Here is a 27,978-nt window from a genome sequence, read left to right as displayed (position 1 = left end):
AGAATGTCTGCTTTAGCTACCTTCCTGGAAATGAGTGAAGCTCTTGCTTCTGAGAGTTGACACCCAGACCACCCTCACTGGGCCAACACCACTCAGGAAAAAGGTGGGGGTTTCCCCAGCCAGATTGCTCTGTCTTCCGGAGATTTCCCGGGAACAGTTGGCTTATTGCTGTTTGAATGACACAGTACTCCTTTAACTTATAAATCCATAGAATTTAAGTGAAGTGTTTTAGAGACTATTTCATCAAACAACCTAATTTTACAGCTTAAAAATGAAAACCTAAAGCGGCTGAGATCAAACAGACAGTTTGTAATCAAAGTTAAACTTAGAGGAATTCACATATTGAATTAGTAATGAAGAACCATTGAGATTTCTATGGAGGAAAGAATATGATAAATATGATGGGTGTACACCATTGTGTTTTAGATATTTAAATTTCATAGTCGAGAAAAGTTCTGAGAATCCATAGATCCCCAGATGTGCACACACATATGCACAAACAAAATGGGAAGGACCAAATATAATGTAAGTTTTCTACATGATAGTTACTGAATGCATACTAAAATTTCATATAAAAGATTTTTAATACAAAAAAAATTATAAAATTCTAAAGTTTCTCCATGACTGAAATTTAAATTACTCTCTGGAGATTCTGATTCCACAAGTCTATGTTGAGACCAGGTTTGGGGGGACTACTGATTTATTCCACTCTGTCCTCCAAAGCAGGAAGCTTTCCCTTAATCTCTGAGAGACAATGGCACAGCCTCTGCTGGATGCCTGTTCCACTTGGGGCCCTTCCTCCTTGAAAAAGATTCAAAAAATCTGTGTCTGAAAAGACCTAGAGGTTTGGTGTCCAAAGATGGGCATCACAGGCTCAGCTCATTTTCTCACATATGAAAAAGGATTATAATAAGAAATTCTCATACCACAGGACTGTCATGAAGATTAAATGGGAGTATAAATGTGAAAATTTCCTTGTAATCTGTAAAACATTCTACAAATATTAGATACTGTTAATAGTATCCAGGAGCTAGCATTTGATTTACCAATTCTCTCAAGGGTTAAATTAATACAAAATAATGTCCTCCTCCCCCCAACATACACATACACACCATACATTAGTGCAAAATTTCTCAAAGCAGAACAGGCTACACCAGAGATATTTTGTCCCGGAAGGGACCCAAGGTTTGTCTGTCTGTTTGTTCATTTGTTTTGTGCTTTCTTCATTTTAACATTAACTGAATACCAAAGGGGCACCTTGGAATCATACAGTTATTTCTTCTAATCCTCATCAAGAAAAAAATACAATTGCTCTCCTTCTCCTGACTGGTGTTTATATTGTAGAATTACAAAGCACTCCATTTTTATGAACACCAAAAGCACAAATGAATTCAAGGCATTCCTCATTAGCACCCTGCAGCATTAGGCTGTGAATCTAACCTGTGTCAGAGATGGAAAGACACATTTCACTTCTAGATTCAGCTCCCCTATTCTACAGATGAGAAAGCAGAGACTTACTCACTGAAGAATGACTTACTCAACGTAACACACATCTCTCAGGCCTATGTTCTTTCTGAAATGTCACAGCCATGAGGGACTTATCCTGTTGCTCCTATCCTACCTGTGCATACTCTTTAACATGTACAAACAACACAGACCATGATCACATATCCATGTATCAAACCTATGAAGACAGCAAGGTGATACATGATAATCCTGCCTCTCTTCCTCCCTCGTACCTCTCCAGGGACCCGGTACATTCATTCATTGGTTCCTTCTTTTGTTGTTTCTCCTACTGATGCTTTCATTCAACAATCAAGTGATCCTCAAATATTTGGTGAACATCTATGTGCAAAGGCAAAGTAGGAAATAGAAAAAGCAAAGGCAGTGTGGAAGGGGACGCTTTTATATGTGGAAAACAAACCATCAACAGAAGTATAAAGGTCTGGTGCAAAATGCAAGAGTTAGAACAAGACAATCCATTTCAGTAATCCAAAGAATGATATAGATGAACAGAGAGTAAATTAAAGCAGCTCAAAAAAGAAAAGGTTAGTGAGAAATAAATATCCATTAAAAGCAAAAACAACAACAACAACAAAAAAAAACAGCAAAACCAGTTAATCAAGGGCTCAGTAAAATTGGAGTTCCAAGATACCAGGCTCTGGTCTGTCTTATGCACTAGTGTAGCGTCAGTGCCTAGGAAATGAGTTGCATGCAGTGGGTGCTCAACACCTATGTGTGACCGAATGGTATAGGTGTAAGAGGTCCAGTCGCAGAAGCTACGCCCTCAGTGTCTAATCCAGGGATAGGAATTTTAATTCACAGTTAAGTTGATCTCAGATGCCGTACTTGTTGAATGTTTAACCGAGTATTGGGTCTTTTCATCATGGTTTTGGGGAAATGACAGAATTTGAAGAGTGATTCTTTCATTCCTGAAGAATGAAAATACACCATTTTTCAATGTTTCAATATTCTTTTTAAATTTTTTAAATATTTATTTATTTATTTTCAAGAGAGAGAGAGCAAATGAGTGCAGGGAAGGGGCAGAGGGTGAGAGAGTCTTAAGCAAACTGCATGCTGAGCTTGGAGCCCTACATGGGGCTTCATGCAGGGATGGATGCAGGGCTGGATCCCAAGACCCTGAAATAATGACCTGAGCCAAAACGAAGAGCCAGTCACTTAACTGACTGCATCACCCAAGCGTCCCTCAATGTTTCAATATTCTTCTTTTTTTTTTAAGATTGATTCATTTTAGAGGGGGTTGAAGGGCAGAGGGAGAGGGACAGAGAAAGTCCCCAAGCAGACTCCCCACTGGCATGGAACCCAAGTCAGGGCCCATCCCAGGACACCAAGATAATGACCTGAGATGAAACCAAGAGTCGTCATTCAACTGACTGAGCCACTCAGGTGCCCCTCAATATTTCAATATTCTTAAATAATTTTAATGTTCTGGGAAAAACGAACCATTAAAATATACATAAGAACATATTTAAAAGGGTGCACCTTTTTTTCCTTTACCTCAGATTCCATCTAATATGGCTTGGCATGGTACTGCCCTTTATTCAAAATTTTGATATTTTTTCATCATGAATTTTTTGCATTAATTTTGATTTTAAAAAATATTGCATTAGGATAGTATTTATCTCAATTACAAGTTCACATTCCATACTGCCTTAAATTCTGTGCCAGGAGCTAGTATCTCACTTGCCTTAAGCTAATCCTAGCCTAAAGAGCAAGGCCATCCATGCTGCTTCCCTGACACCTTGCCTGGGCTTCTATACCTCAGGGTCAGGTAATCTACTGAAGAAGAACTTGAAGACAGAAGCTAGATGGAGAACCACTAGACAGATCCTAAGAAGTTAAGGAAAACTCATACTTTTAACAATCAAATTGAATTTCAAATGCGCGACAGTACATCCTAAAGGTGTTTATTAGTGTGAATTATTCTAATGCAGGGTCACTTTGTTTTTTATGTTTTTAAATGCTGTTTTTTCTCAAAACAAGTCATACATCTACCTTCTTGCCCAGTGCAACTATTTGTTACCTTCATACCTTTTCCACTAGTTAATATGAGAGAAGACAGGGTAAGAGTAAGAGACAGGAGAGACTGGTATGAGATAGGCATTCAGCTATCTCATGAAGATGAAGAAGGGGAACAAGTGGGAAGTACAATCTGTGAATAGACTCAGAAATCAGAAACTCTGGGGGTGCCTGGGTGGCCCAGTCGGTTAAGAATATGACTCTTAGAAAAAAGAAAAAAAGAATCTGACTCTTGATTTCAGCTCAGGTTATGATCTTGGTTATAAGATGCAGCCCCACATCACACTCCAAGTTCAGTGCAGAGTCTGCTTGTCCCTCTCCCTCTGCTCCTCTCCCTGCTCGTGCTCTCTCTCTCTCTCTCAAATAAATAAATAAATAAATAAATAAATAAATAAATAAATAAAATCTTAAGGAAAAAAAAAGAAATCAGAAACTCTGACTGAAAAATGGTTTGAGAGTAGGAGGTCTGGGACTAGGAGGGGAAAGTGTTTGGAACTCATGATTCAGAACTGGTTGTCAATCTTCCCATCGTAGACTTAAGTGGAATTTGTTATGGGCAGAAATAATTCATTCCTGGGGATCCCTGGGTGGCGCAGCAGTTTAGCGCCTGCCTTTGGCCCAGGGCGTGATCCTGGAGTCCCGGGATCGAGTCCCGCATTGGGCTCCCTGCATGGAGTCGGCTTCTCCCTCTGCCTGTGTCTCTGCCTCTCTCTCTGTGTCTCTCATGAATAAATAAATAAAAGTCTTTAAAAAAAAACAATATATAAAATAAAAAAAAAGAAATAATTCATTCCTTTTAAAGGTCTAAAACACTATAACTGTGCAAGATAATTTTATTGTGTTTTTAAAACCAAATATAAAAATCCTACATGCACATGGTTTATAAAGTTAGAAAACATTACAATAGGGAAGGAAAATAACCCATAATCTTATCACCGGAAGATAATCACTATTAATATTTTATTACTTTCTTTATATTCTTATTACTAAATATATTTAATATCACACTTCATTTGTGGTTCTGTATGCTTTTGTATTTAATAGTAGATCTTGGGCATTTTCCTCACATCTTTAAAATTATTAATGTATATCATTTCTTTTTTAAAAGTTTTATATATTTATTTGAGAGAGAGAGAGAGAATGCAAACAGGGGGAGCAGAAGAGGGAGAAGGAGAAGCAGGCTCTCCACTGAGCAGGGAGTCCCACACGGGGCTCCATCTCAGGACCTGGGATCATGACCTGAGCCCAAGACAGATGCTTAACTGACTCGGCCACCCAGGCGCCCCTAATGTGTGTCATTTCTAATAACTGCATAATATTCCAGTGTATGGTTTTAACAGATCCCCTGTTACGGAACAGGCATTTAGTTTTCAATTCCTGCCCATTAAAAAATTCTGTAATAAATATCTTTGTGCATAATTCATTGGCTTAATTTTTGTCTATTGGTGTAGGCCAGATTTCTAAAAGTGGAAATAACGTTTTTATTTTTGAAGACGATAGGAATTTTTAGCTCTGTTTCAATTTAAGTTTGACTTAAACACTATTTCACACTTCATTATATATGCTCTCTACTAGTCTCTATGCTGATTTAGTGTCTATGAGAAATACCAAGGTTATAATAATTGGGAAAATGTATCGGTGAAAATGCTAAGAGCAGATGTTTCAATCAGAAGTTTTTCTGGTGAAATCAAATGCTATATTTGTTTTCTTTTGAATAAGATTCTTTGGGCTATTAAGGGTTGGCTTGTTTTTCCTAATGCTTTATTTATCTTTTTACATTATGCCCATGAAAACAAATAAGATTAGTGGAAATATAGCCCCCCTTTGTATTTCAACTCCTCAGATATTCGTGGGTCCAAATCAGGGTTGGTGGTCTTGATCAGCTGCATTTAAAGAAATGACTATATTTCTTGTTCTTCTCAATCTTAGCTAGTCTGGTATTTTTCAAAAAATGATTATGTAGACTAATTTCTAAGTATGTCCTCAAGCTGCTGGTTCTTGCTTTCATAGTTGGCTACCCCAGGGCTCCGTGAGCCACCTCTTGGTGGCCCCACACACTGGCTGGTCGCCAGGGCCTTCCCTTGGGTTTCTGTACAAGTCACCCTGGGACCAGATCCCTTAGGCTCATGAGAAGCAGAGATGGACAGAAAAGATGTTTTTCAAGAGCCATCCAGTGGCCAATTCGTTTAATGTAGTTGTTGTAGTTGAACCAATTTAATTATTGGTTCCATGACCCTCTTACCTCCCTTGCACCTGAAAATAATCAAGGCTAATCTTGTTTTCCATACTTACTTTGGGTCACACACTATGCTAATATCTTTATAAAACATCATCTATTAAATCCTCAAAGTGATTTTATGAAGTAGGTACTATTATTTCCATTTAACAGATAGGAAACTGAGGCCAAAAGTTCCCAGAGCTCAGACTCTAGTGTGCTGTGCAGTCAACACTCACACTCACTTTTACTCTCGGAATAGGCAGTATGTGTTACATGCCTGGTAACAAATTGAACTGACCCAATGAAGGAAAGAGATAAAAAGTTCCTCACTTAGTCTTTGGGGTGGAGGAGTGGGGAAGAGGCAGAGCGAAAACCAGTGTCAAAGTGGGACTTGTCTCATCTCCTTCCTGAGTCTCTCCTACCACTTAGAAATTTCTCTGCCTGTCTCTCCATCCCCGACTCCAAAGCTTAGTGACCTCTTTCTGACTCAATTGCTCAAGTGCTCCTCTTTGACAACCTAATGCCTGCAACCCTTGCCCAGTACCTCACACTCTAACAATCCCCTTGGAGATTGAATGTGATGCTTCCTCTTTCGCCTCCTCAGAACTCCCTTCTCCCAAGACTAGCCTGCTCAGCTCAGGGTTCGCAAAGGGCCTACTAGTGCTGGGATGTACTACACATAACTGCTGCCCCAGCCTTTAATCATATCCAAGATTAAACTCCTTCAGGGAAGCAGCCTGTGGTTGTAGAAGAAGCTCCAGATCAGAGCACTGAAAGCCGGTTGCTTGTCCTCCATTTCCATGGACTCAGCAGACAGTTTTTGAGTGCTTCCTATGGACCTGGGGATTGCCTAGACAAAGAAAGAATGCCAACATAAGAAACCTGGGTCCCTGTCCTCAAGTAACTCCAATGGGGAGCCATGAAAATTTGATCAAGTAAACTAACTGGAATCTCAATTCTTTCATCTGTAGAAGGGTAACTAATAATATTTTCATGTTTTTTCCACATGTTCACTCAGATTGGTGGTATCCTCCTGTCCCATCTCTACCTCTGAAGGTGTTCTATCTCTCAGCTGCTAGAAGATTGCTATAAAAACAACACTAATGGTGCCACTTTCTTGGTTATGACCTTCAACAGAACTTTATCTACATTATGGTAATACTCTTACTTATTAGCCTGCCCTGTAAGACCTTGACACCTGCCTGCCCATCCTGCTTCAGCTCTCTCCATCCCAACTTGCCTCTGCATACAATCAGGTCAACTATTCCATGTTGTTTTGTCTCCTCTCCCTGAAACCTTTTCTGATTCCAAAGGCCACTCCTTTGGGTTCCCTCAATGTCCTGTGCTTATGTGTATCTATACTTCTCACTCCTTTAGTCTCCTCCACTTGACCATGACCTTTCGAGGACAGAAACTGTCCCTAACACAGTGTCTAGCTCATAGCAGGTGCTTAATAAATGCTTGTTGAATGAAAGGAGAAGGGAAAACCCCAAATGACTCTTAGGCTGTATGGAGTGGTTATATTTCAGCAGCTTGATCTTCCCAATGCTGCTTAAATAATCACACAACAGAACTATTGCTTGGTTATGTACAATCCCCATGGTGGAGGCAAGTAAATACCTCCAGGTATCTTGCTGCTCCATGGGATGCTTGAATCCTATGATTGCCCACACTTCTCAAACGAACATTCATTCTAGCGCTAGAGATCTCCTGGGTTACTGTGGCTCAGATTATCATTTTAAAAGTATGGATAATTCCATGAGATAGAGCCATGAATGACCCATCTAAAAATGACTCAGTACCTAAAACCTTTGCTATCTTGGCACCAGCATACAGGGCAGACAGCCAACACAGCAGGACAATAGGCCAGGACAATAGGTAACTCAAGACAAAGAAGTAGGGAGGATTTTTTTGGGAATTGGGTTGTGATACAGGGGACTTCAGAGAGTCCCAAAGTTGTGTCTAGTTCTAGTTTCTTTTTGTCAGCCAACTCCAGAAATACAGTCTTCATCACCATTCTCGTAGTCCCTTCACTTCTACCCTGCCCAGCTGATTCTCCTGGGACGCCTTGGCCCAGATCTCTTCTTAATTGGCTAATTCCCAAGAAAAGGCCTTGATCAGAAAACCAGCTCACAAAACCATCTCTGGTTCTAGTCCCACTCTGGTTGATCCCACGAGCCTGTAAAATTTTTCTTTTTTCTTTTTTTTAAAATTTTTCTATGATAGGAGATAGGAGTTGGATTCCTCTGTGAAAAAACTCATGGCTGCCCTCTATCCCACCAGGTCACTCACTAAAGCCATAGCCAAGAATCTTTTGACTTCATAACCTACGAGTCATGAACCATGAGAGCCTCTTAGCATGAGCATCTGCTTCATCTGTAAAAAGAAATAGAGATAGCCATTTAAAATAGGCTCTTCTTTAAATCTTGGATCTAATTTTAGAAGTTCTATTTTTTCTTCCACTTATATACTCTTTTTCTCTCTCTGTCCTGCTCCCTCACACATGCGTGCACGTGCGTGCACGCACACACACACACACACACACACACACAAGTACCTTGATTGTTACATCTTTGTTCATGCTGGTCTAACTGCAAGGGTTTACTTAGACCCAATTTGTCCTTCTAAGTCAACTTAAACATATTTCTTCCATGCTCTTTCAGCACACTCCTCCCCCAATACTCATTCTTAACACTCACTGCACTGTTTTCAAATGGTGTATTAATGTGTCTTTCTCCAGTCTAGGTCCCAAGCATCTTAGAGAACGGGTCATACTGTATTTGGCTCTGCCTCAGTATCTGGCTCATAATAGACACTCAGTAAATACTGGCTGAGCCCAACAATTCCATGGAGCTTTTTCTGACCATGGCAGCTAGTGTCAATTCCTCCCTTCGTTCAGCTCCCATTGCATGTATTAATCAGGACTGTGCAGTTTGTGCCTAAATTATTATTAAGTTGCTTCATACTCTGTAAGTGCTGCTCTTGCAGTTAGATTCTCAAGGCTGGAGATCACGTCATACATTCCTTCTGTCATCCCCTCAGTGCCTAGAAGTGCTAGATGGAGAGTGGCACAAAAAGCAGTTGAGTTGTTTGCTTCCTTAGAAAGGAAGGGTTAGCCACATACTGGTCATGAACCACAACAGAACAGAGGGGCTTAAAGAATTATGTGGCCTCTGATTTTCCCAGAAGTGGTACTGTCCTCATCAACTATGATGGGTTTCAGTTTTTGCAATAAGTTCGCATTTTCTGAGGACCTTCTATGAGCGAGGCATTTTAGGGAACATGTTACATACATTAAGCTACTGGATTTTCATGAAAACACTGTAGGGCGGGAATCTTTGTCCCCATTTTACACATGAGGAAATTGAAATTGTAGCATTTAGTGACTTGAGCAACGCCATCCAGTAGGTAGAGAAGATCCAAGAGTCAACTTCAGTTCTATGAGACCTTACAGCTTGTACTTGTTTCAGGCAATAGAGTTTAGCCTGGCCAAGCACTCTCTGGTTCATCTTTTCTATTGTTCCTCAATCATGGCAAAGATCTTACCGTATGTGTCTCCTCTCTGGCCCAGAGAACTCAAAAGAGGCCATGTTGGTGTCGGTTTTCCAGGGTGACTGAATTTCTCTTGGTGAGCCTGGATGTCCAGTTTGTCTTGGGGTCATGGAAAGCTTAGAGACTCCTAAAACAATCTGGTTTACCCAGAGTCCAAGAGGTTGGGAGTGACCTAGGGCCAGCAAGGAGGCCCCCAAGGGTCAGTGCTAATTGGAGCAGATGCCCCAGAGGTACATAGCCCAGACTGTTCCCAAGGAGTTCAGCTGGAACCAGATTGCCTCAGGAATGTGAGTGAGGCAAACAACTGCTTGATTGTTTGAGCCCCTACACTTGGTACAGGGTGCAGCTTCCAAGCTAAATGTAGGCCAACAGGATTTCTGAAAACTGTTTGCAAAGCTGAACGCAACACTTCCTTCATTTGCATTTAAAAAATAAACTCAGCCTTGAAATGGGCATTAGCCAAGCCCTTCCTGAAAATTGAGAGTGTAATGGTATAGCTCTCTGTTCCCCAACTGTTCCTCTCCCCAGTTTGCTTGTAAGCAGAGGTTTTTTTGTTTGTTTGTTTTATAAGTCTCTCTTTCCATTAAAATCTAGCTCAAGACCTTGAACAATGAACTGCAGCCTTTTTTCTTCTAAGGTGAAACTGTCTTCACTGAAGGACTTGTAGGTAGTACTAGAACTTCTCTGCAGCGTTATTTTTAAACTTTCATCTCGGATGGCCTGCGTCTTAAGCACAGGTTCATAATATCCCCAATCCATAATGATCGTCATTCGTAAATTAAGCCTAGGACAGCACCTCAACATCCCTTTTGCTATCATAGTGGGGAGGCTCATTGTCAATCAGAAATGGTCAACAGTTTCTCCTGGCTAGCCCATCTGCTACTGCCTTCTCGTCCCCACGTCACAGGTACATGTGGTCAAGTGAGAGTATCATGCAACATTTACTGGTTTTGAAGAAAGTGGTTGCTCCATTATTTGCCTTCTGTAGCCCTTGCGTTTGATACAGTCTAAAAAGTAAGAATGTGAGAATAATAAAATACAAACTTGAAAATTTTCATTTTCTTTTTCAACCCAATCATAATATTCTCATTTTTTCCAAAATCAAACTCTGTAAAAATACCAGAACATGACACCCTGGATCTCATGGACTTTATCGCAGGGATAAATATATCTGTATGCAGTGAGTTGATACATATGAATTATGGTTCCTAGATGAGTTTTGAAGACGAACTTGATCTTTTTTTTTTTTTTTTTCTCCTCCTGGACTTTATCTATGCCACTTCCTTAGGCATCAAAGATGACACCACTGAGTTGATTGTTCTCTGTGGGCAGGTGTGGCTGAAATGGACAATACTAATCAACACATGGCCAGTGCACTTATAAATTTTATGATAGGGACAGTTTTCAGAAACCTGTTCTTTTTCCCCTCCAAATTTAAAACATGTTCCTTTTCTCTAAAGCTAACATTTATCATCCCATAAGATGGAGTTTTCAAAGGAAGCATTAGATAGAGACATTGCGTAGATATTCTTGCCTCAGATGAGTAAATAATTATCATATTTAACTGATTTCAGTACAGTTTTGGGTTGTGCTCGCATATTTGTTTGGTGGTATTATTTATAAAAACTATGATTCTGTTGGAATAACCGGTTGGGGGAGAGGAAGACCTATCTGGAAAAGTTTGAATTGTTTTCTGTGTCTTTAATCAAATTAGTTATAAATGATATGCCATGTCACATGATGTGTGAGATTTTGCTGTCAGAAACACACACACACACACACACACACACACATAATGCTTTGTGGTTGAATTCACTCAGGCTTCATTTTAAATCATGTAGGTCTCTGAGCCATTTCCACCAAAATGTGGTAAAATGCAGAAGTTGGCAATTCAATTTTATTCAGCCTTTCAAGAAGGAGGGCCCAGATAAGCTTTGCTTGTTCATGTCAGTGATAATATTCATCAGTGAGGCCTAAATCTAATTCTGTAGGCTTGCTACTGCTTTGTTGTACTGTCATTTCTGAACCTCAATCTCTTCTCTCTCTCTCTCCCTCTCTCCCTCTCTTTTTTAATCACAGCAAAAAGTTTCTTAAGGGCTTAACTTACAGCCAAGTGCCAGCTCCCCCATTTAATTTGTCCTGCTTCCCCACAGCACTTGTACTTTATGTTCAGGCAGAGGTGAGGTCAGTTCTCAGGGCCCGGCTCTCTGGACACCCTCAATGATGACCTCATTAGAGTCACAGATGTTTGCTGCACTTCGGGAGATCTGGAAAAAACAGAGCAGTAAACTAGGCCAGCTTGCAGTAAGGCTGTTACCCACAATTCAAGATAAAATGCTGGATAGTTCCCACTAGGTTCTGGTCGGCTAGGAAACAGCAACTTATTAATCTTGTGTCAGAGAGCCAGCTGCAGCCGTGGCAGCCACCATATTTTACCACCAACTCCATGTCTGGACAGCCATTGTCTTTTTTTTATGAAAAAACTCTACAAATCAGCTGCGTTCTCTCTCTCCCTGTCCCTCTCCGTTCCCCCTTTAACTTAGCAAAGCCCCTGCTTGTCCTCCTTGGAGAAATGGCCCTCCAGCCCTGAGAGAGTTCGGGTGCGTCGTCAATCCTGTGGTTGGTTTACTAATTCAGAGAGACTGCTTACTTTCCAACTTTAATGATATTCCCTCAGCATATCACTTTGGTTGCCTGGCGACCGGATTTGAGCTAGGCCTCTCATTTGATTCCCACACATCAGACCCTGAAAAGCACTTTTTTTTTCCCCGTCCCTCAGCTTTTGATTCTTTCTCCTCTGAAACCCTTCCCCCTGCGGTGTCAGTATGGGTGGGCAGAGCGGTGGTAGAAGGAGGGCAAGGGTGAGGGGCGGCCTATAGCGCACTGGTCACACATCAAGGCCTCCAAACAAAGCCTCCAGGAACCCTTCCTGACGAACACAAATTCCCCTCAGAAAAAGCAAATTTGGCTTTCCCTTCCTAGTATGGGTGTCATTTTAAGACTTTCCTCAGATACTTTATTAAATCTGATGCTTTTCATTGTTTTTCACGCCGCCTCTCACAAAAGACTTCCTCTTATCAACAAGTTGCCATAGGGGTAAGCAAACAGATTGCGAAGAACGGAAATAATCGCATAAACACGGGCCTCTTAGCCATGTCCTCACAGGTTTTGATATTATAAGGTACATGTTAGCGTAAGAATTGTCTCTCTTCATTTACTGTAGCGCACTGCTTTTCCCATGATGGAGAAATGTTTTATGCTAAAATCCGCACGCTAACATCCAAAGCGTTCCTGCAAAAGAAGATGGGGAATTTGTCCCTTTTGGTCTTTTTCAAGGAAAATAGAGATGCTTCCATCTATTGTCTGAAAAGGCTCAAGTGAAAAAAATTGCAATGATCACATGTATGGGTGTTTTATGGGTGAGGTGACTAAAAAAAGGAAGACTGTAAAAGCAAAATTCATATGATGTGCCATTTGAGTTTTGCCATGATATCATTTCAATTATTTGAGTGAAATTGTATATGTTGCGATCATTTCCTCAAAAGAGCACAGTAACAAAAACTAGTTGGAGTGCTTAATGAGTTACTTCGTTTTACTGGCTAAGAGTTAGTGCATAACCATAGCGACCCACACGGATTTCAAGTATCTATGTATATGGTTTATGAAAGTATATAAATACATGTCTATACACGTAGACATGTATTTGTAGATTCCTCTTGAAATATTAAAATTTCCACATGTGTGTCTTTTTTTGATGATCAGTCTATTGTAAAATGTAGTTCAAATATCCTTGTTAGAGTTTATTTTCTCACAGATCCCTGAAGGATTTGCTCATGTAACTCTCATTCTCGTGTGCAAATCCCCTGTGTATTGATGGGAGAATGGACTTCTAATTCCACACTAGAAATGAAAGTAGGATTCTTAACCTTTACTCTCTTGTTGTTGAACTTATATAAAGCTAACAAAAGTTCTTTACCCTTCCCTCAGCAATGATTAAAAATGTGTACAAAGTTACTATTTTTCCAGTGACAGTTTTTGGATTCCTCCCCATATACTCACACCTCCCTCCATTTCCTACACTTACAGGATCTACTACCTGCTATGGTATTACTTACTCTGTTATTAGGTGATTGAGGCAGATGGCTACATACTGTATACTTGTACACGTGAAAAAAGAATGTTTTTAGATTAGTGTCTAAGCTTCATTTCTCTTCTGTTCAAAGTTGTAATTAATACATTATTTGCATTTTAGCTGCGCAGATGGGCAAAACAGATATCTATTTATAAATTCCATTGATTCAGTTATTCTAATATTTGGTAGTATTATATTTCATATATGCCAAGAACATTCTGATTTTTGTTTATTCAATAGCTACTGGAATATGGATGTTGAATGAATACCACATAAAATATTTTGATGGTAAGAGCTAATAAAACAAGATAAGCAGGCTCCTTTAAATTTTGTTTTTTCCTTCTGTATTGAAAGATTGCTAGATCAGAACATGATGATAAAATTCAATATAAAGATATATTCGACATAAAAATTCAGTATAACCACCCTAATGCCAGCATCTCATATTTGGGCTGTGTTTAAGGAGGTAGAGGGTCAAGTGGAAAAGAAAATCTAATTGGTTGCTGAGGGTGGAGGAATGTTTGGATACTCAAGGAAGGGTGAGTGTGATGACTGGACTAGCTTAGATAACTGTGAGGAGTATCTCAAATATCCTTAAAAAAAAAAAAAAAAAAAAAAGCTAAAACTCCCAATAGAGAGTTGACCTGAGCTTCTGTGACTTTTCATCAATAAAATATTTAAAATATTAGAAAATCAATGTCATGGTCTTTCCTTAATTAAATGTAAAGGACAATTGTTATTCTGTTTGCTCTTCCCTCTACTTCCTCATGCTAATTGAATCTGAACTAAAAATTGTAAAAAACAAGAACACCTTAAGAAAGGATTTCCTTAAAATATTTTCAATCTTGCAAATATCAAGTTTCTAAAAATCCTGTGATGGAAACCTGATCATTTCTAGTTCCTTTTCAGAGAGTAGACCACTGGCTAGGCATTTATTTTTGGATGCTTGCCTAAATCGTTTTGTCTGTAATTCCCACCACTGCTAGCAACTCACCTAGGCTGCAGAACTGCCCTCTCATTCTAGAGACCCTTGTACATACGAAAGGAACAGAGATCATGAATAGAGAATGGATGTTGTTTCACTCTTTTTCTCTGTAAGAGACAAAACAAAATCACATCTGAGTTTGGAAAAATAAAGGCTTATGGATCTTGTTAACAAATGGATAGCCATTAGAAATTTAGAATTATTTTACTGTTAGTTATTTCATGGTGACAAGGTATGCATTTATGTAAGATGAAAGAACAGGGAGAAATAAAATATCTTGGACTTATGATTACTGACCCAAATGAGTGCTTCGTTTGTTAAGAACTAATCATGACATATTAATATTATCATCAGCATATACACATAACATTGTTGCATTAAAAATAGTGAACATGTCACACTCGCAAGTGGCACCTGCCTCTTATTTGTACACTACTCTTGTAAACAATGCCTATAAATGATGAGATGTATAATTAGGAAAAGAACAGGGAAATGGAGAAACCTGGAGATGTGTCCTTAACCTTGTCATAGCAACCTGAGCCTCAGTTTCCTTGGCTGGGAAGCCAGGGAACTATCATAGAAAAACTTCAAATAATCCTTACTATTTTCCTTTTGCTGTGTGGTTCTGTGGTCTCTATGAGGAAGGTCTTTCATAATGATAGTTCACATTGATATGTCACAGAGAGGAAAAGAAGGTTCATGAGCTTGTGTGTATGTTTAAGAACCACAGGAATATCTCAGCCTTTCTAACATGATGCCACACAAATGGGTCTATATGGTGAATATCTGCATAATCAGTTTTTAAAATAAAAGTTCATGAGAGAAGAAAAGGAAATAGAAAAAAAAGAAAACACCACCCAATGTAGACTCCCAGAAGAAACCGGAAACCCCTCAATTTACTTCTCTTTGTGCATCTAAAGCTTTGAAAAGTCCAAACAGACTTCTTTTTGAACATTTCTAGCAGATCTCACTGTTCCTGTTGTTGCATGCACTGCGTTTAAATTCTCAGCACAGATGAACACAGCCCAGCGGAAGTTCTAATCCTCAAAAAGTAGACAAATAACAGGGAAACTCCAACGGCCCCTTAATACAGCTGAGCTCTCAGGCCTCCCCGGGATGCGGGATTCTGAGTGGTGCTGGAGTTGGGGTTGCTATTTTGTTTGTCCCCATGAGCCCCACCTCAGCGTGCCGATGCACTGATGTAAGAATTCTAAATGAGCTTGCTCAGAAGGGCCCAGATTAGCCGGGTTGCTAGGATCTCACCATTCCAACCCCCTTTTCCACTTCAGTGGACTGAGCTTTTGACACTATGAAAAGCACCATTTAAAATTAATTAAAGCTTCTTATTTGGTACCAAATCTCATCACTGCCGACTACATTTAATATGTTTTATGTGTGGCTCTAAGTCCCTGTAGCATCATGTGTTGTATGATCCTGCAATGAAGCAGCTGCAAGTTAGAAAACACAGAAGCAACCCAAATTTAGCTCTTTGGTTTTTTATATGGTGTGTTAAACTGCAAAGCTAGTCTTCCAGTCTCCTGGGTCATGCAAATTTCATTGAATGAGAGAATGGTGTGCCGTCTGGACTTGAAGGCAGGAAACCTGAGTTCTAGTCCTGCTCAGTCACTAATCTGTTACGATGATGGGCAAGACATAGTTCCTTTCAAAACTTCAGTCTCCTCATCTGTAAAAGAAAGGGGCTGGTCTACAATCTCCGACCTGGCACTCAGTGTGAATGTTTTCGGATTCTGAATGTAGGAGGCAGGACTGTGTTACAGGTTAGTTTGGCAAATTTTGGAGTCAAACCAATCTGGGCTTAAATCTCAGTTTAATAACTTTCCATTACAACACTGAACAAGTGACCTAATCTCCCAAACCCCCGGTTTCATCGTCCGTAAGATGGAGTCAATAATTATATCTCCCTTCAAGACATTTTGTCATCTATATAGGTCACAAGTTATTTCAAGTCTATTAGCTTCAAATGACTTATGAATATTTTTCTCCAAAAGTCAGAGACCAACTTGTCCATCTCATTATTTTTTTTTCAAAAAAAATAACCAGTGTCAATTAGACTCAATAATAATAGTAACAATAATGTCTCTTTAAGGCGCAGGAAAGTCTTATGGGCAGACAAAGGGTAGAAAAACCTTAAAAAAAAAGAACTATGACAAAAATAATACATGTAATTTGCTTGACTAAACCCAGTCTGAGTTTTATCTGTCTCCAGGCATCTTGATTTTTTTTTATGATGTCATTTTTAATACAGTTTGTTCCCATTGCCAAATTATATAATGTATTTGTTTGGGCTATTGCAATCCTCTCTCAATCTTCTATGCACTTTGATTTAACAGGAGGGAAAAAAAGTAAAATCTGAGAAGAATAGAATAATGATTATCATGAATTGTATACCAGAAGATTTGTATATGTAGGAGACAAAGTCTTTTTTTTTATTGATTGGTGATTCACATAAGAAATATATGCTTGTATAGAACGAATCTCAATGTATAAGTAATCCAGTACCTGAATATCTCTTAAAGATTTAGCAAAATATGCCACATTTGTTATTCATGAAGAAAAAAAAAAACACGACATTTTAACAAATAGGGAGTTTCTTAAAACACCATTGTATTTTCATATTTTTATATTTTTATATTGCTTACACTCTGAAATACAGTTTTAGAAGCATCACAATAAAAACTCCACAGTGGAAGAATAATAGATTGACATACACGGTAAGTGGTGAGTAGCCTTCCATTTACCTGATGTAGCAGCTAAAAACACACGGTGATCACTCTATTATTAACGCTTTAGGCAAAGTCAGGAATCATTCCATGTTTTCAACAAGTGGTTAATTTAAACTGGAAAATTCTTTGGTTAAAGTATTTTGTTGAACTGTCCTGGATGAAAATGCTCTGTGGAGTTTTTCACCTAACTGCAGCTTTCATTTTTAGATATTGATTGGAAAGTTTATCAGATTTATGTTAGGTTCTTAATTCTAAAAATTTTGTCAAGTTACTACCTCTGCCTCTCAGTTTGCTCCTCTATAAAATGGGAAACATAATAATGTAATATAATAATGATGATGATAACTATCTTGTGAGGTGGTTGTGGTATGGAAATTCATGTAGCATATTTGCAGTATCTGCTATATACGCAGTGCCAGCCATATATGCAGGTCTTTAGTAAATCGTGTCTCCCATCCTTGCTATTATGGCTGGGCATTCACATGGTTTAAACATTATTGTGCATTATCACAAGGTTGATCATTGTGCATTATCCGGTTGATCCGGACCATCCCCACCAACATTATGTATAGTTTGGTTTACTAGGAAGTCATAACAAAGCTCTGAGAAACATATGATTATTTCAAAAAGCACTAGAATGCTTTTCTCAGTGTGGGAGTCCTACCAACATAAGGTATTTTCTTGGAGGAGCAAATAAAACTTTCCATGCATAGAACCAGCCTTAACATTTAATAGCCAGCATACAGCTACTTTCAAAAGAAAGCCCTACTGTTCTGGATCTTTTGTTTCCTGGGTATGACTGAGAATCCCTGTGTATGACTGAGATCAACAGCCAGATATCCAGCAACTGGCAGATCAATTACTATTTCTTTCTAATGTTGCTGTTTGCAACTTAGCAAAATACTAGTATGTTTGCATGGTCCTCTACTTAGGTAAAACCATGAATTAATTGATCAAAGAACCAAATAGAAGTGAGGAGGGAAAAGATATACAGTTACTAGGTACACTTTAAAAAAGAAAATAAATGTAAGTGTTTATTCCCTCTGGCAGATGATAACAGAATATTCATTCAATTTATATTTTAGTTGTGTATGTTTCTTTGTATCTTTTTTCTCCCCAACGTTTATCACAAAAATATTTTATGAACTTCAACTTGACTATTAAATGTTTTCAATAACAAAAAGATATATTGTGTTTCTTAATGTATTGCTCTAATAATACAAACTAGTAGTGGTGAAAGACAACTGTGGACAAGAAATTTGAAAAAAAAAATTAAAGTATGCCTCCAAATAGAACATTTTGTTGCTAAATACTCCTTTCATTAAAATTATTACAAATAAGTGTGCTTCTAAAAATATATACACATATGCATATGCAGAAGTCTTGACATATCATTCAACATTTATTATTTTTGCGATAATGTAAAAGATAACATTGATACTAATTGCTTTTTTCCTCCTATTTGGTGGTTAAAATGTTAACCACCAGAAAGGAATTACTGAAATTCTGTTATCAAGCATGCCATAAGCAAACTTTTCTGGTTTTGCTCTGAGAATCTCTAATAATATAAAACAGATAATTAATCTTTGGACCTGTAACTTTAGAAGAAAGGTGGTTTTACTTCTCATAAGTGTGGTAAGAATGAAGTAGACTCACTAATACCTTCTCATAGTTAGTAAAAGAAAAATGATCTTTCAAATAATTTCAACCCAGAGTCAATATGTCACTAACAAAGGGATCCAAGATCCATATAACTTGTACTGAATTAGATACAAATGAATAAAGTTTTTATAAATCAAAATACAACAAAGCAGTCCATTTGCACATCAACTTTCCAAATTAATGTTACTAGTAAAGGATACCTGAATCAAAGTGGTAAAACTATCCTCCTACCAGGATTACACATATTCAAACAGTGATATTAAAATTAAGAATTATCTATTATAATTGTAGTCAAATAATTGCCCATAGAGAGTCCAAAATTAAATGCTGGGTTAGTTTGATATATAACTGATGAATTTATTATTTCTCAGGTGATGTTTCTGTGTTTGCCACTCACATGATCAATATGTCCCCTTTTGTTAAGCTCCACTTTGAACACAGATTTGCCTCAAATAAATCTTTAAAGAGAAATGCAGTGAAAGAACACATTTTCCTTCCCTGTCAGAATAGAATCAACAAAGAAATAATCCTTTGTTGCAGGTTAAAAAAAAAAAAAATTCTCCCTACTCTTGTCCCTTCTACCCCAAAGTGTAGAAACCCCTGCTTCTCTTGTTTTCCTAAACAACTCTTTTAAAAACATCAATCCCCCTGTAGGCTTTAGGAAGTTTGCTGATCCTATCAGTTTAGGAGCAACTACATTCACAGGAAGGCCTGGTACCCAGGATCATTGTCTCCTCTCTGAAAGCTGGATGAAGACATCAGATTCTCTGCCTGTCATTGGTGTATGACTGATCTTAAATAACTGGATACTAAAAACTGATAGGTCCGTACATATTTCACCTTTAAGTTGCTAAAAATAATTTCTACCATGTGCCAGTTGCCTCTTCAAATGCTGGCTCAAATATCAGAGTACCTATGGATTAAATTAAAGTTTTCTGGTCATTGAGAGAAGATCAATCCCTAATTTTGAATTCAATATCCAAATTCTGAACATCCTCAGCTCAAAGAATGAGATTGCAGCTCAATTTGACATAGTTGAAAGAGTATCAGTGATTTCACATTTACAGGTTGTTGAAATGCTTCAGATTTGAAAAGAGATTTATTTCCTGTGTAAAGGGGTGAAAACTTCATTAGCCATCAAAAAAAAAAAAAAAAAAAGATACTCCCCGCTTTGTCGTTTTGGAAGGAGGAAGGAAAGAAGGATATTGCAATGACTATATCAGATCTTAAGCTTTGGGAGCTTTTCACCTGTGCCAGGTGAGGAAGAGAGAGGGAAATTCCCTTATTTGGCCAGAAGAATGAATACTAGGTTCTGCTGGTTAATTAGGCAATTAGTATAAATAGCTGGTATGGTCCAAACAGCTCCAGGGGAAAAGTTCTTAGAGCCAAGATAAGCGAGGTATGTTTTCCCTGACTTCATAAAGGTACTAGAAGAGGACTAAAGAAAAAATCAGATCTTCATAATTTTGTGTACTTGATCTCAAGCAGTATGAACAATAAGCAAATAAATTAGTATATTTTAATCCATTAAGGTAATGTAAGAAAGGGCAAAGAAGAACACATCTATTTAAAAAAAACAAAAAACAAAAAACAAAAAACAGAATCTTTCCTCTGAAGTGAACCCCGCACTACTGAGCTTAAAGACCCCGGTGCCTCATTCATCCTCCTGACCTAACCCCTCTGACCTCTTAGAAACCTAATACATTTCCTATTTCATTCATACACCCCGGAAGACTCTTCTTTATATGGTATGTAGTATTTCCTTACTTTACTACCAATCAGAAAGTCACTATACTCTAATGCGCATAGAATGAGTTGTGTCTCTTGTTTCAGTATGGATGGAACTTGATATCAAAATTAAAACACAAAACAGAGGTAAATTTTTACAAGCCAGGTAATGTCAAGTGAATATAGGGGAAAACAGTTTTCCAAATGTAAAGAGTGATACCAATTAGGGAATTATTTCAATTCAATTGTTTTCTCTAAGTGTCTATTTTCACTAGGAAATAAAATGGACTTTTTGTAGATTATGCTTTATTTTGGAAGTGCAACAATATAAGAACTAAATACTTAAATAAAAATAATACAGAAAAAAACTCTATCTTTCATCCATGATATATGCATTCTAAATTCTTTGCAGGAATTCTAAATTATATGGCAGACCTGATTTTCTTTGAGTAACTAAGTCACAATAAATGGTTTGGGGTATCAATTTCTTAAATGTGCTTGATTTGCTAAGAAAGGAATCATTAAACCAAATATTAACCAGCTTACCATCATATATGGAGGGTAGAGAGTAGGTTATATTTTTCAAATTCACCATTTCAAACACCCCCTTCTCTACCCCACAATCCAGTCCTCAGTATAGAGGAGGAAGAAAGAAGGAGCTCTACTTAACTCAAGTTAATTCTGTTTAATTCCACATATTTTATCAAAATGTTTAATTTAGAGGTAATAATTTAGCTTAAAGATAGCTGTTGAGACAAACTAGATGTGTTAAAGAAGTTGATACCAAAAATGTTGAGTGTCAGTGAAACTTAGCTGAAAGCCAGTAGGATTGGACATCTAATGGCGATTAAGTATGCTATAAATTTAAATCTTTGAAATAGTTGTTGAGATTTATTCAGGCAGACAAACAAAGATAACAAAAGTCTTTTGTGTGTTTGTCAGTCATTTCCACTCCTCTGTTGTTGTGGTGTCAAATAATGTCAGTTATTTAAGGGCAATTACTGTAATTTTAAATTCTCAACAAATTAAACTATAAAGACTAAAAGTCCAAGAAGGACCCTACTCATTTTTCTACCACATTTTCCATCTTCCATTTTTAAAGGTAAGTTTTAATTGTTTGAATGTTTAGAGAGGAAAAAAAAAACACCAACAATTTTTTTGTCTATTGGTATTTTTTTTCTACCCATGTTTGGATGTTTCTTTTTCACTGAGTTACATTTTACACAATTTTTCCAATGGCACTACGCTTTTTTTGGTTGAGTAAGTGGAATGATGTTTAATTAAACTTCATTCACTTTTTTAAAATATTGAAGTAGCTATATTTTTAGTCCTCTCATATTTCATATATACAATTTAATAAACTTAGGTTAGGGTCTAGGAAAAAATTGTACAAGGAAGCAAAATAGATCTTGAGATGAGTGAGAAAAATACGCATTTAAATTGTGTTTGATAATAGAACGTTCTACCAATAAAAAAATCTTGAAAATGAAATGTAAGCATAATTAATTTGAATGGGATCATTAAAGTAGTTTCATAAAATAATTTAAAGTGAAGGAGGAAAATAATTACCTCCCATCATCTTTAAGCTATGTTGACAAAGTTTAAATGTTACATAATTTAAGAGGAAGGATTCAATACATTTTATATTTCATGAGATCTTTTTTTAAGATTTAGAGCAGCATCTAGGATTTCTTTGCAGTAATAAAGACAATGATCCATTATGTTCTTCTATTACTAATTATTCTGTAAAGATTGTCTGTTCCAAAAGATAATTAGAAAGGGTGAAATTTAATTCCATTAAACAGAACTCAGCTGGGACATAATGAAATTTTGCTGTGAAGTTGAAGACTTTGAAGCCAAATAAAAAGCTTTTACATAGATAGAGCAAATGAGATTGTAAAACTCGCACCTTATTCATGCAGAGTATATTTAAGACATAGTAGGATAGGATTATGTTTACTCATGATAAGTTTCAAGTGTTCAGTTAGCACAAACATTCATAAAATCTATTCCTTCACTTTGAGAATTTTAGTGATGGACAAAGGTACTTTTAGATTTTAGGTTTGTTCATTTATTCAATAATAATATTTTGCATATCTTCTTTATACCTGACTCCAGACAAGATACAAAGAGTACCAAGATTAATAGGGAAATAGTGGTTGTTCTGAAGAAGCCCACTGTCTAGTCCTTCTCTGATGACATATCGAGTCTATTTCATTTAGCAATAACATTTAAAGAGTCTACAGTAAAGACTTGAGCTTAACAGAGTTTTATTAAGCTCTTACTTTGGATGGCTGAAAGGTTTGCACAAGGTGGAGCAGACTCAGTGCTTGTTCTCAGAGAATATATCATCCAAAAGAGGCAGTCACCTGGACTTGTAAGTGCAACAGAATTCTAATAGACTTACAAAGATCTTTATTCCCTTGCTAAACCCTTTTCTATCACCAATTTACTCACCCTTGCATCATGCTCACTATGTTCTCCTTAGCTCTTAAATATATCTTTCCTCTGGACTTGAAACATGTTGGTAAGTACTGCATTGATTGTGTTCACTTCTGTTTCCTTCATACCAAGTATGTGTCTAGCATGTAATACATGCTCAATTAGTACTAAAAGATAAAGATGACCACAGGATATTGATGATACCTAGCCCTCACAGCAAAAGCAATGACCACACTAGCCCATGAGTAGGTGAAAATAGAGCTCCAAACAATTTTATTTTTCAAAAAGCATGGAATTGGTGAGAGAAGAAATAGGATTTCAAATCAGGCCTAGATAGCTCCACAGACCTGTTCTTTCCAAATACTGGAAGAGTTGTGCCACTACACGGGACTCTAGGCAATTGAGAAGGTGAAGCCAGTAGTGTTGTTCTGTGTTGTGCTTTAAAATAATAGAATATTTCTTTTAGTTCTATGTGGAGCAGAGTGAAGCAGAGTAGAGGAGGAGCCCCACTAGGAGTGGCATTGACAAAAGAAAATGGACCTACAAAGAAAACTAGAAAATTCATGAATATGTGGACACTAAACAACATGCTACTGAACAACCAAGGGGTCAAAGAAAAAATTAAAAGAAAAATCAATAAGAAAAATCAGTAATTACCTTGAGACAAATAAAAATGAAATTGAAACATACCAAAATTTGGGGGATGCAGCAAGAGCACATCTAAAAGGCAATTTCATAGTTATAAATGCCTACCTCAAAAAACAAGAAAAACTTGAACCAAAAATTGTAACTCTACACCTGAAGAAACTAGAAAGAGAACGAAGACCAAAGTTAGTAGAAAGTAGAAAATAACAAAGATTAAAACAGAAATAAATGATATAGAGACCAAAAAGATAGTAGAAAAGATCAGTGAAACTAAAAACTGATTCTTTGAAAAGATAAACAAAATTGACAAATCTTTAGCTAGATTCATCAAAAGAAAGAGAGGACTCAAGTAAATAAAATTAGAAATGAAAGGGAAATTGCAATTATCATCACAGAAATCCAAAGGATCATAATAGACTAGTATCAACAATTAGACACTAACCAATTTGAAAACTTAAAATAAATGGATATATTCTTAGAAACATACAACCTACCAAGACTGAATCATGATGAAATAAATAATCTGAGCAGACTAATTTCTAGTAAGGAGATTGAATCAGTAATCAAAAATCTCCCAACAAATGAAAGTCCAAGACCAACAGCTTCACTAGTGAATTCTACCAAACATTGGAAGAAAAATTAATACCATTTCTTCTCAAACTTCCAAAAAGTATAAGAGAAAAAAAAAAGTATAAGAGAGAATTCTTTCAAATGCATCTTATAAAGCCAGCATTATCCTGATAAAAACAGACACGGATGTCACCGGAAGAGAAAATTACAGGCCAATATCCCTCATGAATGAACTTAGATGCAAAAATCTTCAAAAAAAAATTAACAGACTAAATTCAACAATATTTTAGAAGATTATACACCATGATTGGAGTGGGATTTATTCTAGGGATGCAAGAATTGTTCAACATCCACAAATGAGTCGATGTGATATATACCACATTAACAAGATGAAAGGTAAGAATTATATGACCATCTCAATAGATACAGAAAAACATTTGGCAAAATGTGCCATGTATTTATGATAAAGTCTCATCAAAGAAGGTATAGAGAGGCCATATCTCAACATAATAAAGGCCATAAACGTCAAGTACATTGCTAACACTGTACTCAATGGTAAAAAGCTGAAAACTTTTTCTCTAAGGTTAGGAGCAAAACAAGGCTGCCTACTCTTGCCACTTTTATTAAACATAGTTTTGGAAGTCTTAGCCAGAAGAGTTAGGCAAAAAAAGGGAGGGGGGAGGCATCCAGTTTAGAAAGGAAACAGTCAAACTGTCACTATTTGCAAATGACATATTATATTTTGCAAACCCTAAAGACTCATAAAAAAATTGTTGGAACTAATAAACAAATTCAGTGAAATTGCAAGATACAAAATGTATATGCAAAGATCAGGGCATTTCAATACACTAACAAAGAACTATCAGAAAGAGCAACTAAGAAAACAATTCCATTTGCAATGGCATAAAGCCTAATAAAATACCTGGGAACAAATTTAACCAAGTAGGTGAAAACCACTGTATGTTGAAAACTACAAGGCATTAATGAAATAAATTGAAGAGGACACAAACAAATGGGAAAGTATTCTGTGTTCATGGATTAGAAGAATTTACATTGTTAAAATGTCTATACTATCCAAAGCAATATAAAAATTCAAATGTAATCCCTTCAAAATTCCAATGGTGGCATTTTTCACAGAAACCAAACAAAAAAATCCTAAAATTTGTATGGAATCATAAAAGACTAAATAGCCAAAGCAATCTCGAGAAAGAACAGAGCTGAAAGCATCACACTTCCTAATTTCAAACTATTTTACAAAGCTGTAGCAATTAAAACAGCAGAGTATTGGCACTTAAAACAGTCATGTTGATCAATGGTAGAATAGAGAGCCCAGAAATAAACCTGTGTATATATAATCAATTAATTTATGACAAAGAGTCAAGAATTACAATGGGGAAAGGACATTCTCTTCAATAAATGATATTGGGAAAATTGGACAACCGCATGCAAAATGATGAAATGGACCACTGTCTTACACCATACACAAAAAATTAAAGTGGATTAAAGACTCAAATGTAAGACTTGGAATCATAAAATTCCTAGAAGAAAACAAAGGTAGTAAGATCCTTCACATAAGTCGTGGCAATAAGTTTTTTTGTATCTGACACCAAAAGCAAAAACAACAAAAGCAGAAACAAACAAGTGGGAATACATCAAACTAAAAAGCTTCTCCCCAGTCATGGAAGCCATCAGCAAATGAAAAGGCAACCTATTGAATGGGAGTAAATATTTTTAAATTATATATCTGATAAGAGGTTAGTATCCAAAATATAGTAAGAACTTGTACAATTCAATAGTAAACAAAAAAACAAACAATCCAATTAAAAATGAGCAGAAGATCTGAGTAGGCATTTTTTTCAAAGAAAACATACAAATGGCTAATAGACATGTGAAGAGAAAAGATGCGTAACATCACTAAGCACCAGGAAAAGGCAAATCAAAACCATGATGAGATATCACCTCACACTTGTCAGAACAGGTATTATCGAAAAGACTGAATATAACAAGTATTGTGAAGGATTTGGAGAAAAGGGAACCTTATACACTGTTGATGGGAATATAAACTTTCCACTATGGAAAACAGTACAAGGTTCCTCCAAAAGTTACAAATAGAGGAACGCCTGGGTGGCACAGTTGGTTAAGCATCTGACTCTTGGTTTCAGTTCAGGTAGTGACCTCAGGGTTGTGAGATCAAGCCCCGTATCACTCTCTGTGCTCAGCATAGAGTCTGCTTGAGTTTATCTTGCCCTCCCCCTCTACCCTTGCCCCCTGATTTCTCTATAAATAAATTATATATATATATATATATTTTTTTTTTTTTTTTTAATGAGAACTATTACATGATCCAGCAATTCTACTTCTAGGTATTTACCTGGAGAAAATGAAAACACGAACTTGAAAAGATATGCACCCCCATGTTCATTGCAGCATTATTTACAGGAGCCAAGAGAGGGAAGCAACTTAAATGTCTATTGATGGATGAATGGATAAAGAAATTGTGAACAATGAAATATTACTCAGCCATAAAGATGAATGACATCTTGCCATTTGTGACAACATAGATGGAACTCAAGGGCATCATACTAAGTGAACTAAGTCTAACAGAGAAAGACAAATACTGTAGGATTGCACTTACATGTAGAATCTAATAAATACATTAATTAGTTAATAAATAAACCCAGGTTCATAGGCACACAGAACAGATTTGATGGTTGCCAGAGGTGAGGGTTGGGGGGTGAGAGAAATCAGTGAACTATTTTTTTTTTTTAGTTTAAATAATTTTAATTTATTTTTAAAGAGCAGAAGATAGACCAAAGACAAGTGGGCCTTTACACAGAGAATATAGACTCACAATACAAAAGAAAACTAAAATCTCTGTTGCCTCATTGTCCATGGGCCTAGCAGAGAAGAAAGGGAAAACCTTTAGTCTAAAGGAGAGTATGAGTTTATAGCTCCTAACGAGGTCAAAATAACATTAGGGGAAACCACTTTCTGAAACCCTTTCTTCAGGTTCAAGAGATCTTTGCAAAGGCTTGTATTCAATTAAAAGTAGATATAGGTGATTAGTAAAATATGCACTCTAAAGTATGCTTTTAGCAGTCGATTTGAAATGACATTTTATTTCTTTCGTCTCTAAATTAATTGAAGTCTGTAGGTATCAAATATAAAGATTGATGATATAATAGTCACTTAAACTATGGCTCAGGGTTACTGGTACCTAAAGATCCCTGCCTCTGAATCACTCAGAATGTCTGGTCAATCTCAATAATGTCTATAATGTCTCAGGACTATACTCATTTGGCTCCCAAAGTAAAGAGGGCCTGATGCTATCTATCTGAGACCCATGTAAAAATCAATTCTATTGAGTGGCACCTGTTGAAGCTAGTGGAATTGTTCTATTTTTATATCTAACAATTCCTTCCACCTATTCTACCATAGATAAAAAGCTGATGGCCCTGTGTAGTAAGCAGATAATGACCCTTGAAGATGTCTACATCCTAATCCCCCAAACTGTGAATGTGTTTTATTACATGGCAAATGGGAATTAAGGTCGCAGATGTAATTAAGGCTGCTATTCAGTTGACCTTGAGATGGAGAGATTATCCTGGATTATCCACATAGGCCCAATGTAATCACAAGGGCCCTTATAAGTGGGAGAAGGAGGTAGATGAGAGAGAACCAGACAGATTGAGTATGAAAAGGTCTTGGCTTAATATGGCTGACTTTGAAGATGGAAGAAGTCCATGAGCCAAAGAATGTG

General features: G+C 37.0%; 1 long non-coding RNA gene across 1 annotated transcript; it reads right to left on the bottom strand.

Moving 5' to 3' along the window:
- Positions 1-5,241: 5,241 nt before the first annotated feature.
- Positions 5,242-26,726, bottom strand: LOC140622407 (uncharacterized). The gene is made up of 4 exons (XR_012022179.1): positions 26,590-26,726; positions 11,418-11,577; positions 8,051-8,134; positions 5,242-6,608 (listed from the first exon to the last, which is right to left on the bottom strand). It is a non-coding gene; the product is annotated as an uncharacterized lncRNA (long non-coding RNA).
- Positions 26,727-27,978: the final 1,252 nt, after the last annotated feature.

The sequence above is a fragment of the Canis lupus genome, chromosome 31, assembly GCF_048164855.1.
Source record: "Canis lupus baileyi chromosome 31, mCanLup2.hap1, whole genome shotgun sequence".
Lineage (NCBI taxonomy): Eukaryota > Metazoa > Chordata > Mammalia > Carnivora > Canidae > Canis > Canis lupus.
This window is presented reverse-complemented; position numbering and strand designations above follow the sequence as displayed.